Source organism: Schistocerca nitens, chromosome 6 (genome assembly GCF_023898315.1).
Source record: "Schistocerca nitens isolate TAMUIC-IGC-003100 chromosome 6, iqSchNite1.1, whole genome shotgun sequence".
In the NCBI taxonomy this organism is placed as follows: domain Eukaryota; kingdom Metazoa; phylum Arthropoda; class Insecta; order Orthoptera; family Acrididae; genus Schistocerca; species Schistocerca nitens.
In genome coordinates this window covers 750,565,549-750,581,311 of record NC_064619.1, presented here as the reverse complement: position 1 = coordinate 750,581,311, position 15,763 = coordinate 750,565,549, and the positions used below count along the sequence as shown (strand labels likewise).

General features: G+C 45.6%; 1 pseudogene; it reads right to left on the bottom strand.

Moving 5' to 3' along the window:
* Nucleotides 1–14,305: 14,305 nt before the first annotated feature.
* Nucleotides 14,306–14,456, bottom strand: LOC126191717 (U2 spliceosomal RNA; annotated as a pseudogene).
* Between the last annotated feature and the right edge of the window lie 1,307 nt (nucleotides 14,457–15,763).

Sequence of the window (15,763 nt, the reverse complement as noted above, 5' to 3'; positions counted from 1 at the left end):
TTGCATTAAAATTCGCTGTTTTTTATATAGTCAAAAAATTTTATTGCAAAAAAACCAAACAACGCCTTTTTAAGAAACTTTTTTAATGCTCGCAATTTACATAAGTTTCATACTTCACAAAACTGTACTTTCTTAAGTTTTTTTTTTTTTTTTAGATGCGAACTTTTTTTAATCCCAGTATCGGTATGCATGCGGCGGCTCGAAACTTCCTGGCAGATTAAAACTGTGTGCCGGGACCTTTGCCTTTCGCGGGCAAGTGCTCTACCAACGGAGCTATCCAAGCACGACTCACGCCCCGTCCCCACAGCTTTACTTCTGCCAGTACCTCGTCTCCTACCTTCCAAACTTTACAGAAGCAGGAGGCGAAAACATAGTTTATAAAGTGACATAGCACGGAGAAATACGGTGCAAAGTGCCGCCGTTGTCATCTGGGAATACCATGTTGTAGCACAAAAGCAAATAAAAAGATTTTTGCATGTAAAATCTGCGCTGAGGTGTAAAATTAGTTTTGTGCTATTTTAATTTCACATTAGTAACCTATCTAAATTTTCATCTTGAGGTTGAAGCTCTTCTGTCCGTATTTGCTTCCAAACAGATTTGTTTTTGGAGAGGGTCCGCCTTGAGTAAAACCCAATTTTTCCTTTTTTTTATCCTCCAGACATGTTTCACTGAGGCTTCACCATTGTCAGTGGGTTTTTGTTACCTTCTATTAACAGCAGAAATACTTCTTACTACTAGTACAGAAATAAATTTCAGTTTTTAAAGACAGTATTTACATATATGAAAAATAGACAAAATTTTCTATATATACCTTGTCATATGTATGGGTTTCATGGGTTTTATGTAATTTAATGTTGTTGTTTTGTTTAGAACTTTGTCATGTGGAAACACGTATAGAACTTAATGTAGAGCAGTTATTTACTCCGAAAATTTACGACTGGTCGTGTTATGGTTATGGCTACCATTAACTAATACTGAGTGATAGGCTGTCTTTATGTGATGTGTTTCCAATATATTTCAATTACTTTTCATGGTTTCCCCATTATCTTTGCTGTGAAGGCCTATACTAAACAGCTTTTAATGTGACTGTTTAACAGCTAAACAGCTGAATGCTTTCTGGGCTGGAGTTTTGAATCTTCGTAGAGTGTATCTGACATTTTGTGTGTGTGTGTGTGTGTAGAATCGCAGGTGGGGGGGGGGGGGTGAGGTGCGAATGTTTGTGTTTTATTTTATTGAATTACTACTTTTTATTTTAGTTGCTGATTTTTTGTTTATTTATTGTGTGTGTGTCTGTTAGTGTGTTTGGAAGAGGTGCTTGGGGTGTTTATGGACTGGTGTTGTCTGATAGTTCTTTGACCGCAGAGAACAGAGTTCCATTGCAGAGAAATGTGTAATCATTTGTTACTTGTTTTCCTTCAATTATGGCTTTTTGAATTTGAAAGAGTTCTGTTGCTGTATTCGAGAATTTTCGATCAATGTTGATGTTTGTTGGGCTGTGTTTCATGTCAGTAAGGTGTTCAGCAAACGTAGAATGAAGGCTATTGCATTTTAATGTTCTTCTATGTTCTGTGTGCGTTGTATTAAAGTTTCTGTTTGTCTGCCCTGCATAAACTTATTTGCAGTCTTGGCGTGTCAGTTCGTAAATAGAATATGTGTAGTGTTTCAGCTGGTTGCTCTTAGTTTTCTCTGTATGGGGTCACCAGTCAGTGGAATCCTAGCCAAAATCCTCAGTCACATTTAAAACAAACTATTTGTAACAATAGTAAGACCCAAACAATAGAGGATAGTATACTGGTAGCAATATGTAGATGACATCACATATCTTCTACATCAAATACCCATTATCATCATACATCTCCACATTGATATGCACATAATTATCCCTAAAATAAATTTCACCATAGAAACAGAAAATGACTAAATTTTAAATTTCTTTGATCTTACATTACACAGAGACACCAACTAACACCAGTTCTCCACGTTCAGGAAAGTCACCACCACAAGCATAATGGAAATGTTATTATTTTTAGCACAACTGTCAATAGAAAAAAATCAATGCCGTTTGTTATATTGTAAAATGTTAAGTATATGCAGAGTAATTTGTAACGTAAAGTTGACGTTTGAAACCTCAGACGTTCAGTCGCTTGTGGTAACAAATAATTGCTTTAGGGGTACGTTTGAAAAATGGTTCAAATGGCTCTGAGCACTATGGGACTCAACATCTTAGGTCATAAGTCCCCTAGAACTTAGAACTACTTAAACCTAACTAACCTAAGGACATCACACACACCCATGCCCGAGGCAGGATTCGAACCTGCGACCGTAGCAGTCCCGCGGTTCCGGACTGCAGCGCCAGAACCGCTAGACCACCGCGGCCGGCGGGGTACGTTTACGAAGACTGCGATGTTTACGAGTTTGGCTGTCTCCGTGTCTGCATGTAGCGCTTGCTCAATTAGTCCCTGTACTCAGGATGACTGTAGTGCACTGTGTTACCGGAAGTCTGTACACAACTGAGAACACAAGTACGCACAGCAGGAACGTGAGGAGGTCGCAACTACGACAGTGTGTACAGTGTTGTAAGAGCTGTGAAAATGGTTTATTCTAACTCTGAAAAGGCAGAGATGAGACTCATCTATGGCGAGTGTTCACAAAATGCAGCTGAAGCCTGCAGGTTGTACGAAGAAAGGTACCCGGACAGAGCTCATCCAACGCGCCGCACATTTTAAAACATCTACAGACAGTTGTATGGAAGAGGTACGGTCGTAACACGCAAATGGGTCCGTAACAGCCCCATCACAGGAGAAGCGGGTGCAGTTGGTGTGTTGGCTGCTGTCGCCGTGAAACCACACACGAGTTCACGTGACGTCGCTGGAGGCAGTGCAATGAGTCAAAGTAGTGTAATGAGCATACTTCACCGTCACAAATTTCACCCGTATCATGTGTCGCTGCATCGGCAGTTACACGGCGATAACTTTAATAATCGGGTGAATTTTTGTCACTGGTCATTAACAGAGAATGCGTTGCATTTCTACCTATTTACCGATGAAGCAGGTTTCACAAACCACGGTGCAGTGAATTTACGAGACATGCATTACTGGTCCTTGGACAATCCTCGCTGGCTTCGACACGTAGAGCTACAGTGACGGTGAAATGTTAATGTATGGTGCGGAGTAATTGGCGACTATCTCATTGATCCTCACTTCATTGAAGGGACCCAAACAGCTGAAAAATACATCCCGTTACTACAAAATAATCTGCTAGAAAATGTGCCGCTGGAAACGCGTAGACGTATGTGGTATCAACATGATTGTGCTCCTTCACATTCTGCAATGAACACTAGGCTGACCCTTGACAGAATGTTCGGCGGGAGTTTCATAGGACGTAGGGGCCGCATACACTGGCTGGCCCGTTCTCCTGATGTTTCACCTTTAGACTTCTTTCTGTGGGGTACGCTGCAGGAGAACGCGTACCGTGATGTGCCTACAGCCCCAGAGGATGTGAACCACCGTACTGAGGCAGCCTGTGGCAACACTACACCAGGTGTACTGCGCCGTGGAAGACATTCATTACGCGGTAGATTGCATATGAGTGCGGCAAATGATGAGCAACACTTTCAACATTTATTGGCCTGAAATGACAGGACACACTCTTTTACATTATGTAATTGAAAACAAAAACAAATTTCTAACTTTAACTACATTCTCATGTTAATATACATTTTCTTCTAACAAATAAATGCCGTACGGTATTCTTCAGAGAAAAATACTGATAAAAATGTTAGCATGTGGACATAACGTGTTGTTCAGGTCTCTTCTGTACCTACGGTACATCACTGTTCTTTTTGTATCCCTAATTAATTCGGTACTCTCCGATACACACGACTGAACTGCTGAGAACTTATTCAAGCATCAACTTTACGTTACAAATTACTCTCGACGTAATTAACATTTTACAATGTAAGAAACGGCATTGATTAAGTATCTTTTTCCATTTTCATTTGTGCTAAAAAAACGTAAGTATGTGTTGAAAATCAGGCTTCCGTGCATTTCTCAATGTTTTGTATTAACCAATTACAGCATCCCCTCTCCTCACTTTCGGCCTGCAGAATTGGTTATTCCGTGTTTGATGTGGTTTGGGAGATGTTTCCAGTGGTAATGTTAGGTGGCTCACCCTGTATAGAGAAACTGAATCATAAAATTAAAAGAATAAAGCGGACACTCAGCACATAAAAATAAACAACCTCTCGCCAACTTACAATCATAGACACATAAAATATAAACATTCTTAACAAGCACATAGAGCACACATGAACAAGAAGCACCTATAACAACAAGCAAATGGTACACTCTCACTTACAACAACAAAGTAGCCCAACGAATATCCAACATAATTAAAAAAAAAAAGAACAAGGGTTAAAAGTAGCCTACAGGACATACAACTCAATACAAAGAAAACGAAGAGCAATCAAACCAAACATAGACAAACACAACACAACTGGTATTTACCAACTGACATGACAACACTGCAAATCAATTTATATAGGGCAGGCAAGCAGATACTTTAATATCAAATACACAGAACGCAGAAGATCATTAAAAGCAACAGCTGTTATTCCACATTTGCTGATCACCTTATGGACATGAAATACAGCCCAACAAACATCAACACTTACTTGAAAACTCTCAAATTCAGCAACACCCCCCACAAAAACTAATAATTGACCAAATACAAAAAGCCATAATTGAAGGAAAACAAGTAATTAATGAATACACAGTTCTCTGCAATGAAACTCTGTCCTCTGCTGTCAAAGAACTATCAGACAACACCAATCCATAAAGGCCCCAATCCCCTCCTTTAAACACACAAACAGACACACAAGCATTAAATAAACAAAAAAATCAACAACTAAAATAAAAAGTAGTAATTAAAAGGTAATGGTAGGCATAACCATAACATCCCCAGTCGTAAATTTTCGAAGCAAATACCTGTTCTACATTAAGTTATATATGGTTGCAGATGACAAACTGTGAAACAAATCAACAGCATTAAATTACATAAAATTCAGGAAATTCAGAGTATGTGGTAACAACTCATATATAGAAAATTTTGTCTGTTTTTTCCTAGTGCCGGCCGTTGTGGCCGAGCGGTTGTAGGCGCTACACTCTGGAACTGCGCGACCGCTACGGTCGCAGGTTCGAATCCTGCCTCGGGCATGGGTGTGTGTGCTGTCCTTAGGTTAGTTAGGTTTAAGTAGTTCTAAGTTCTAGGGGACTGATGACCTCAGAAGTTAAGTCCCATAGTGCTCAGAGATATTTGAACCATTTTCTTCCATGTATGTAAATCTGTCTTTAAAAACTCAAATTTATATCTTTACCAGTAGTAAGAAGAGTTTTTCTTCTTTATAGAAGGTTGGTTGGTCGGTTGGCTGATTGGGGTTAAAAGGACCAAATAGCAAGGTCATCAGTCCCTGGTTTCAAATGTGTACCATTCAGATAGTGGGACATCTCGGAAAAGTCAGAACAATAAAAGGGGAAAAGGCTAAAAAACGTGAAAGTGCAATCATGTCATCAATGGTGAAAACAGACGGAGGTAAGTCAGCAAGGGAGCGACCCCAACGCTATGCTAGAGGCAGGAAATATCCCACCTCTGAAGCAGTAGAGGCAAAACCACCGTCGACTTAAAAGCGTGCAACCGCTAGAATGTAGAAGTGCGTATGGGGAAAAGGAGACTAACCAATCCTAAAAAGTGATAAAAACAGAGTCAAAGGGGATGAAAAGAGGAACCCGGCCAGGGAGGGGAGTCGGGAATCTCCAAACACAGCTTACAGTGGGAGATACCCCAACACTCACCGCCCTGCCCCAACACCAGAGTGAGATTAAAAACCTTAAAACTGAGAATAAAAACCACTTTCCCGGAGGAAACCGAGAACCAGTTCGACCATCTGGGAATCTTCAGTCAACATCAAAGTGTGGGGGCGTCTGTACTTTGCACACAGAGGCAAAAGAAGGGGGCATTCAACCAAAATGTGGGCTACTGACTGGAAGGCTCCACAACCACAAAGTAGGGGTGGCTCATCACGAAAAAAAAAAAGAAAAGAAAACATGGGTCAGCCTGATATGGCCAATGTGGAGATGAGACAGTGTGGTCGAGTCCTTTCGGGTGAGGCGAAAGGAAGAATGCTACGGGCCTGGTGTCACCTCAATCGCAAGAAGTTTATTAGACAGGGTGGTAGCCTCCCAAGAGTTGGCCCACGACTGTGCGAAGTGGGATATGATATGAAGCCGTAAATCCGCTGCAGAAGGGGTTATAGAAAACGTGGGGTAAGTGGCTGCTCCCCAGCCAAACGATCAGCAAGCTCATTACCTGGGATACCCACATGGCCAGGGACTCAGAGGAAGTCAACGGAACAAGCAGCATGGTGAAGATCAGCGAGATGGTCATGGATGCTGCAGAGACCAAGGGATGGAGCGAAAACCACCGGTCAATGGCCAGAAGGGCACTCATTGAGTCCATACATAAGAAAACGAGGTTGTGTTGGAACTGTTTAATAAGAGTAAGGGCATGGTAAATTGCCATCAATTCCGTAGTAAACACCCGACATATAGGTGGCAGCTGATGATTTTCCGTTCCAGCAGAGGACGTGAAGGCATATGCCACATGATCAGCAAATTTAGAGCCATCAGTGTAAGAATCTTTCGGACCTTGGCGGAGATCCATCCGAATTCGGGGCCGTGGAACTAACCGAGGGGGGGGGGGGGTAGAGGGGAGGGAGCGTGGAAGACAGGACAAAGGAGAAAGCTGAAAATCACGGCGAAGAGACGCAAGGCGGAGCCCAACCGGTAAACCCGCCCTAGGGTGGGAATCAGGTGGGCGACGTCCATGGTCTTGGAACAGGATAGAATAGGAAGGATGAGTGGGAAAGGAACGGACAGCGATTGCATAAGACACCAGAAGCCGGGACCGCCGAACAGAAAAGGGGGGGGGGGATCCCAGCTTCAACCAGCAGACTATCAACAGGGCTAGTAGGGAAGGCACCGATGGCCAAACGGGTACCATGATGGTCGACTGAATCCAGCACGTGCAGTGTGGAAGGAGCAGCTGAACCATAAACTTGACAACCAAAGTCCAAGCGAGACAGAACTAAAGCACGATAAAGGCGGAGAAGGAGGGAGCGGCCCACACCCCCAGAGGTGTGGCCAAGGAAGCGAAGAACATTAAGTTTACGGAAACATCCTACCTTCAGAAGTCTGATATGGGGGAGCCAAGTGAGCTTGTTGTCGAAAAGAAGACCCAGGAAACGAAACTGTGTGACCACAGGCAATCGTTGTGCATCAAGATAGAGCCCTGGATCAGGGTGGATCGTAGTACGGCGACAGAAATGGACCATCCGCGATTTTAAAGAAGAGAATTGAAACCTGTGTGAGAGGGTCCATGCAGAGGCACACTGTATAGCTCCCTGGAGCTGCCGCTCTGCAGAAGCCACCGAAGAGGAACTAACCCAAATGCAGAAATCATCCGCATACAGAGCAGGGGTGACCAAAGGACCGATAGAGGCCACAAGTCCATCTATACCAATGAGGAACAGAAGTACACTCAGTACAGAACCCTGTGGAATGCCCATCTCCTAGGTCTGTGAAGAGCTAAAAACAGTACCATCTCGAACCCTGAACGATCGATGCAACAGGAACTGGCGGATAAAAATCGGGAGTGGGCCCCGGAGACCCCATTGATGAAGTGTAAGTAAGATGTGATGGCGCCAGGCCGTGTCATAGGCCTTGCGAAGGTCGAAAAATACTGCAACCAAATGGCGGCTCTGGGAAATGCCTGCTGAACTGCGGATTCGAAGCGAAGTAAATGACCAATCGGAGACTGTCCCTCCCGGAAGCCACACTGGTAAGGGGACAATAGATCCCGAGATTCGAGGACCAAATTGAGCCAACAGGCTACCATCCATTCAAGTAACTTGCAAACAACATTTGTCAGACTAATTGGCCGATAGCTTTCAACAAATAGGGGGTTCTTACAAGGCTTAAGTACAGAAGCCACGATGCTATCCCTCCACTGAGTATGGAAGTCACCCTGGAGCCAAATATGGTTAAACACCCGAAGAAGATGTTGCCGTTGTGGATCACTGAGATGTTGAAGCTGTTGGTTATGAATGGAGTCTGGGCCAAGGGCCGTATCAGGAGAAGAAGAAAGTGCAGAAAGAAATTCCCATTCAGTAAAAGGTGCGTTGTAAGACTATGACTGACAAGCGGTAAAACATAAGGTGCAAGCTTCAGCCAGCTGTTTCTGGTGAAGGAAAGCAGCCGGATAGGAGGCTGCTGCTGATGCTGTTGCAAAATGGGTCGCAAGATGTTCTGCAGGAATCAACGGGTCTCTACAAAGGCCATCTGGGAGGTGAAGGCCTGGGAGGGTGGACTGCCGATGGCAACCTTGGAAAGAGTGAGTGTAGCCCATCCCCGTGACATAGGGACAGTAGAACCGAGGGAAGAAACAAAGTGTTCCCAACACATCCGCTTGCTCTGTTTGATTAAATAACGGGCTATAGCGCGAAGGCATTTAGAGGTAATAAGGTTGACGACGGATGGGTGCCTCTTAAGGTGTTGCGAAGATCGACGGCGATCACGGATGGCAATGGCCGTACTCCACCACGGAATTTACCAGCGGCGAAATGATCCAGATGAGCGGGGTACAGTAAGGCTAGCAGCGCGAACAATCGCGTCAGACACGTCACGTAGGACGTCAGAATACAACCCAACAAAGTGGGAGAAAACACGACCCGTGCTGTGTATAGACGCCAATCGGCGCGTTGGCAAGACCAACGAGGTCACCTGTCCATCGGGGAGCGGGAAGGGAGCGAGAGAATCAACGGGAAATGGTCACTATCACAAAGGTCGTCGTGTGGTGACCAGTGTAATGAAGGGAGGAGGGAGGGAGAAGAAAGAGAAAGATCAATGGCAGAAAAGGTACCATGACCAGCACTGAAATGAGTAGGGGAGCCATCATTAAGAAGGCATCAGTCGTGGTCTGTAATAAACTGGTCTATGAGAAGACCTCGTAAAGATGGAAAGGCACTGCCCCACAAGGGATGATGAGCATTAAAATCCCTGAGAAGGAGGAAGGGAGGAGGAAGTTGCTGAAGAAGGACAGTTAAGGCAGCAGGTGGAAGAGTCCTGTCAGGAGGGAGACAAAGATTACAAACTCAGAGTCCAGGTGGACCCTAACAGCAACTGCTTCCAATGTAGTTTAAAGTGGAATCCACGTGCTAGCAACGTCTGTACGGACCAACGTACAAACGCCGCCAGAAGCCCGCAGGGGGCCGACCGAATTTCGAAAGAAAACACAGAACCCACAGAGGGTCGGTGAGTGATCATCAGCAAAATGAGATTCCTGTAGAACCACACAAGCTGAAGAGTAAGATGAAATAAGGGATTTCAATTCTGGAAGGTCACGGTAATATCCATTACAATTCCATTGGATAACCACAGAATGATGATTCAAATGGGGGTTGAACAGGCTAAAGCCAGTCATACCGCCGAGTCACCAGCCTTCACCAACAAGGAGGGGGCGACATCCATGAACAACAGGGCAGAATCTGGTTGTAAAGTCGCGGATGGGACCTCTGGTGACACCAGACGCTCCTTGTCCCGAGATTTATGTTTCTTCTTCTATTCTGTTTGAGATTGAGGAAGGCTGTGTGGCATAAAGGAGCCTGCTGCAGCAAGATCGGGAACAGAAAGAGATCGGGCGACCTGGGGGCCAACAGATCCCGGTTCCCACAGTCGTCGCGTGGCAGCAGATCTTTGGTCTGGAAGGTGCTGGGAAGGGGTATCGCAGGAGGGACACCTTTGACTGGCAGACGCCAAAGGAGTGGGACACTTCTCCGGATGGGGAAGGGAGCAGCGCCCAGAGGAGAAGGTGTGGGAGCGGCAGGGGAGGGGGGGGGAGGAGAGGGGTCCAGGTCTGGGGTAAGGAAGGTGGAGGAATGGGTGAAGATGTAACTAAAGCATAACTAGACGTCATGGACACAGTGTGAAGACGTGGATACTTCTTACGAGCCTCAGTGTAGGCTAGATGATCAAGGGACTTATACTCCTGTATCTTCTTTTCCTTCTTATATACTGGGCAATCTGGCGAACGTAGAGAATGATTGTCATCACAATTTACACACACAGGAGGGGGAACACCGGAACTCCCCTCATGGAGTGGACGTCCACGGTCACCACAGAGAGGGGCCTGCGAACAGTGGGAAGACATGTGTCCAAAATGCAAGCACTTAAAACACATCATAGGAGGTGGGATGTACGGCTTCACGTCACATCAATAAACCATAATCTTTACTTTCTTAGGGAGATTACCCCCTTCAAAGGGTAGGATAAAGGCACCAGTATCAATTCGATTGTTCTTTGGACCCTTCTGAACACGCCGAACAAAGTGAACTCCGCGCCATCCGAGATTGTCCCTAAGTTTTCATCTGTTTGAAGGATGAGGTCCCTGTGAAAAATCACACCTTGAACCATATTTGGTGGGGGGTGATGGACACAGGAATTGTGCCAAGATGGTTACAGGCACGAAGGGCCACAGAGTGGGCAGCTGAAGCAGTTTTGACCAACAACGAACCCGACCGCATCTTGCTCAGGGAGCCCTCTTCGCCAAACTTTTCTTCAATGCGTTCCACAAAGAATAAAGGTTTGGTATTGGTGATAGTATCCTCATCAGTCCTGGTGCAAACCGGATAGCGGGGGAAAGGTTTCGCCCCTAGCCGACGGGCCTGACCCTCCTCCCAGGGGGTAGTCACCGAAGGGAAGGCCGAAGGGGCAGGAGAAGCAGCACTAGAAGAATCAGTTCTATGCAGAGAGACATGGGCAGAAGAACGGCCAGAGTTCGGACTTGTATGCGTTTCATTTGCATAGCATCCGCCCTGATACCACCCACTTCGATCAGGGGCTCCCCTCAAGGGCGCCACCCAGCCACAGCAAGGGCCGTCTGGCACGTCGGCCATTGCCGGGAGTTCCAATGCTCCAGGATGACGAGCAACCACTCCTAGGCTTACATGAGGAGGTCACAGCTCAGGTATCAGAGGTGTGATCCCTGTGTGTTCAGGGGGCTCAACCAAAAGAGTACATAGCGAACCCACCACACGGGCTGGCTACCGTGCTGGCTATGCACCTTAACATCGGACAACAACGTGAAAGAAATGGTGGAATGAACTAGGAGGGCACACGTCGGAGACACTAGATAAGGTGCTCTTCCAAAAATGGCTCACACTACGGAAGATAAATTTAGTAATGGAGGTCAAACCCCAGAAGGGGACCAGGGAGTGCCAAAAGGATGAGGTGATTACGCAACAAAGCAAAATTGCAAAATCAACATAACCAGGAGGACAGCGGGGCCAACATAAGCAAGGACACCAAGAGTGGGAGAGGAGAGGGCGAAGGGGAAGGGGAAGGAGCAAGGGGAGGAAAGGAGGGGAAGGGCAAGGAAATGCAGCCCTGGAAAGAAGGGAGGCTGCAATAGCTCGGGGCCCCGCGCTCTCCACGCACGTACTCACAAAAGAACCGTGAGCCCCCTGGGGGGTTTATAGAAGGTAACGGAAACCGTCGAATGATGCTGAAACTTGAGCAGAACATGTCTGCTTAATAAAAAGAAAAATAAAAGATTGAGGTTTGCTCAAGGCGGACTCTCTCGAAAAACAAATCTTTCTAAATTTTCCAGACCAATACATTTTTTTTCATATGAGTTATATGCCCTGCTCCAGCAGTAAAAAGAACGGAACTAGCGGAAAAATGCTCCCTCTGACCATAAAAATATCAATACGATCCTGTTTATTGAAAGACTGTCACTGAAAGGTGCCTCATTCTATCTTCCTCAACACCTACGGATTATGGCTCAGAGGAACTCTGACAGCAACGCCACCATTTTCAATAATGCTTTTTGTGCAGGCAGAGGACGTCGTGTTACGACTCAAACTGTGCGCAATAGGCTGCATTATGCGCAACTTCACTCCCGACGTCCATGGCGAGGTCCATCTTTGCAAGCACAACACCATGCAGTGCGGTACAGGTGGGCCCGACAACATGCCGAATGGACCGCTCAGGATTGGCATCACGTTCTCTTCACCGACGAGTGTCGCATATGCCTTCGACCAGACAATCGTCGAAGACGTGTCTCATGGCAACCCAGTTTGTCTGAACGCCTTAGACACACTGTCCAGCGAGTGCGGCGCGGTTGATGTTCCTTGCTGTTTTGGGGTGGCGTTATGTGGGGTCGACGTACGCCGCTGGTGGTCATGGAAGGCGCCATAACGGCTGTACGAAATGTGAATACCATCCTCCGACCGATAGTGCAACCATATCGGTAGCACGCCTTGTGAATGACTTCCTTCAGGATAACGACGTCGCTCGACTAGAGTGGCGAGTATGTTCTCCAGACATGAACCCTATCGAACATGCCTGGGATAGATTGAAAAGGACTGTCTATGGACGACGTAACCCACCAACCACTCTAAGGAATTTACGCCGAATCGCCGTAGAGGAGTGGGACAATCTGGACCAACAGTGCCTTGATGAACTTGTGGATAGTGTGCCACGACGAATATAGGCATGCATCAACGCTAGAGGACGCGCTACTAGGTATTAGAGGTACCGGTATGTACAGCAATCTGGACCACTACCTTTCCCGAAGCTCTCACTGTAATGTGTGGTTTTGATAAGCAAATTAAGGATGAAAGTGCTTTTTATGTAGATCTCTATTCCAGTTTTCTGTACAGGTTCTAGATTTATGCTTTTGATCTTCTTTTTGCAGTCCACGTGTACTCTGCATGGGTGTGACTTTCCTCCTGTACGTTGGTGGGCTATTTTTGTCGTTGTGACAGCTCTCTGCATAGTCAGTGACACGTGGAGGACTAGATAACCTAACTAATGGAACGTGGTGCGATTTCGAGAGAATAAACAGGGGTCTGCGACATGGCAGCGGACACCTCTTACTCGTAGAAATCACATGGACTCAAATGCTATGTACTGAAGACTGGAAGTTTCGTGAGAATGTAGCAGACACACGATACGCTGATGAAATGGAAGTTTCGAGATGAGCTCTGTGCCACTTCTTCTAAGTGTTCTAGCAAAGAAACCACAATCTCTCACACGTATATTGCGAAGTGACTGCAATGCGAAAATTAGGGACTAATACAAAGATTTCTACTAAGAGACAATCAACAGCAGAAATACCGTTTTCTATTTTCTCGATAAATAACTTTCTTCTGTGAGTTTTGTGTGCCCATAAAATGATGGACTGATACCTTAACAGATAGACAAAATTTACATCTCCCTCTATAAGCATACTTTGCACGTCTTTGTACGGTGCGTGACTGAGGGTACCCTATATCACTGCTAGTCATTTCCTTTCCTGTCTATATGTAGCCATATGAACGCCAGTTTCTCGTATCTTCGTGGTCCTTATGTGAAGTGGAGGTTGTTGATAGTAGAATCCTTCATCAGCCAGCTTGGGATGGATTCTTTGCTATTGTTCACTGGATCAGCCTCTACAGTATATTTCGAAAACACATCTCACAATATTTCGGTCTGCGGGTGGGATGAGGTTCATCTTGGTATTTACCCCAGTGACATTTAACCACCCACTCTTCTGGGAAGGATAGGAGGACTTTTGTGAGTCTGGAATTATTAACAGCTGTGACGAGCGGTGGCTGGTCACCCGTGAGCGGTACAGCGCAACGTGTGAGCAGAGACTTGCTACCTAGTGGCGGGGCGGCACTGGCAGCTGTCCGCATGTGACCTGGTGGCGGAGTGGGGACGGCAGTCAGAGGCACCATTCGGTGGGAGAAGAGGCGGAACCATCCTGCTGCCCCAGTACACTGACAGGTCTCAGTAGGATTAGTACAGGAGCAGTATACTGGCATTGTAGGTGACTTGTTTCCACCAGCATGGCAAGACAACGGGCAGATGGAACGTAATTAGCGTTGGGGATCTTCAGCTATTTGACGATGGTTACTACCCACTTTGGTGTGGTAAGAAGTGAGTACCTAGCCTGTGGAAAGCCACCAGAGACTTGAAGTACCATGGGTATTATTCACAAGACGGAGTGGTTCTCATGTGATTTTTCGTTGCAGTGATATTTTTTAACGAAATTTCGGTCTCCCACCTACACATCTTAATAAAATCCGCTATATTACCGCACTTCTAAAGCGATACATAGTATTAATCTGATATTCACGATTCTCCTGTGCTGCTCTCCTAGGAGACTTCGTAGGTGGTGAGGCATTTTATTACCTCTAGGGAGTTTGAAAGTGAGGAAGCGAGCTGTGACAGAGGCAGAGCACGCTCTTAGCACTCCGTGTTGAGCCAAAAATAAGTTCAGTATTCCAGTCCTGCTATGCAGGACATCACAGATATTAAGCTGATAAGAACAGATTTTTCTATCTGAAAAGAGAATACTAAGAGGAAACACAGCCTATGCCATACTGTTCTACAGGATTTTCATAACAAGTAGCGATGCTTTACTGACCTGAAAACGTATGTATGGTCCAATTTCTTCTGTCTTCGAGAATAACTGATATAAAAGGGAGGAATGTATATGTTGCATGATAAATTTGAGGTGTAAGGACAACGAAATCCTCATTTCCGATAGACTAAAGTGAAATTTTTTTAAACTGGGGAGTCTATGTATGGGGTGGTGGAACTGCAGTTAGAACCCTAGACCCAAATCACGCCTGCTTGTCTCGCAGTGTGTCGTGGCCAGTGGCAGGAGTGGCCGAACAGAAGCCGTCTTGCCCGACCATTGGACTTAAAAAAAAGATTCTGGCTAGTCAGCACTTGCCTGCAGCTGTGGTGGTGTTCTCAGCGCCCTCTGGGTGGCTGAATAGCGAACTAGCCAGGTGGTGGTGAGCATTTTAAGCGATCTAGTTGAATCCTGTGGAGCATTTTCTGTCAGTTTTGATATGGCAGCTGTGTCAGTTCTCCCCTTTGTTCTGTGAGTTCATAACAGAACCGCAACCCAATAGTTCTCACCAATTTAATTAATGTTTAAATAAATAAAAAATATACTGGTCGAGTTTACCACCCATTTTGTGTCATAAGATCCTTCCAGTGCAGCAGCTCAATGCTGCTGACTGAGCTTTTCCCACCAGTCCACAAGTGGGGAGAGAGAAGGGTGACAAGGAGGAAGCAACCACTAGAGAGAGAGAGAGAGAGAGAGAGAGAGAGAGAGAGAGAGAGAGAAAGAGAGCATGTATGAAATTCCCCAGTCAAAGGAATGCATCAGCTGATGCTTTGTTTGGGACCATGAGAATAAAGGGAGTTGCCTCTGACAGTTAGTCCATTCATCCAGCAGTGTGCAGGGGTCCTGTCATCGGACTGTGTGACGGCCAATACCAGCTTCTCTGTGCACAGTGTGATCTCACAGTCGGCATGGCGAGAGACTGTGTGGCTCCCAATAGCGGTTTCTCTGCGATATCGCAGTTGCTGCACAGGACGGGCAGCGAGTGGAGGAGAGTGCTTGTGTAGTCGTATTTTACATATTTATAAAGAGTTTCACCTTGTTTTTGCAAACTAATAATCAACAATCAGTCAATCTGATGGTATATTTCCAAGAGTGGGATGAATTTACCGTCATTTTTATTTGTCAAATTGAAAGGCTGTAGGATACTGCACTATTTATTGTAGAGTTGTATCTTCCACCCCCTCACCACTTATAAGAACAATAAAGGGAGATAAATCAATCAATCACTTTGATTGACAACTGTCAA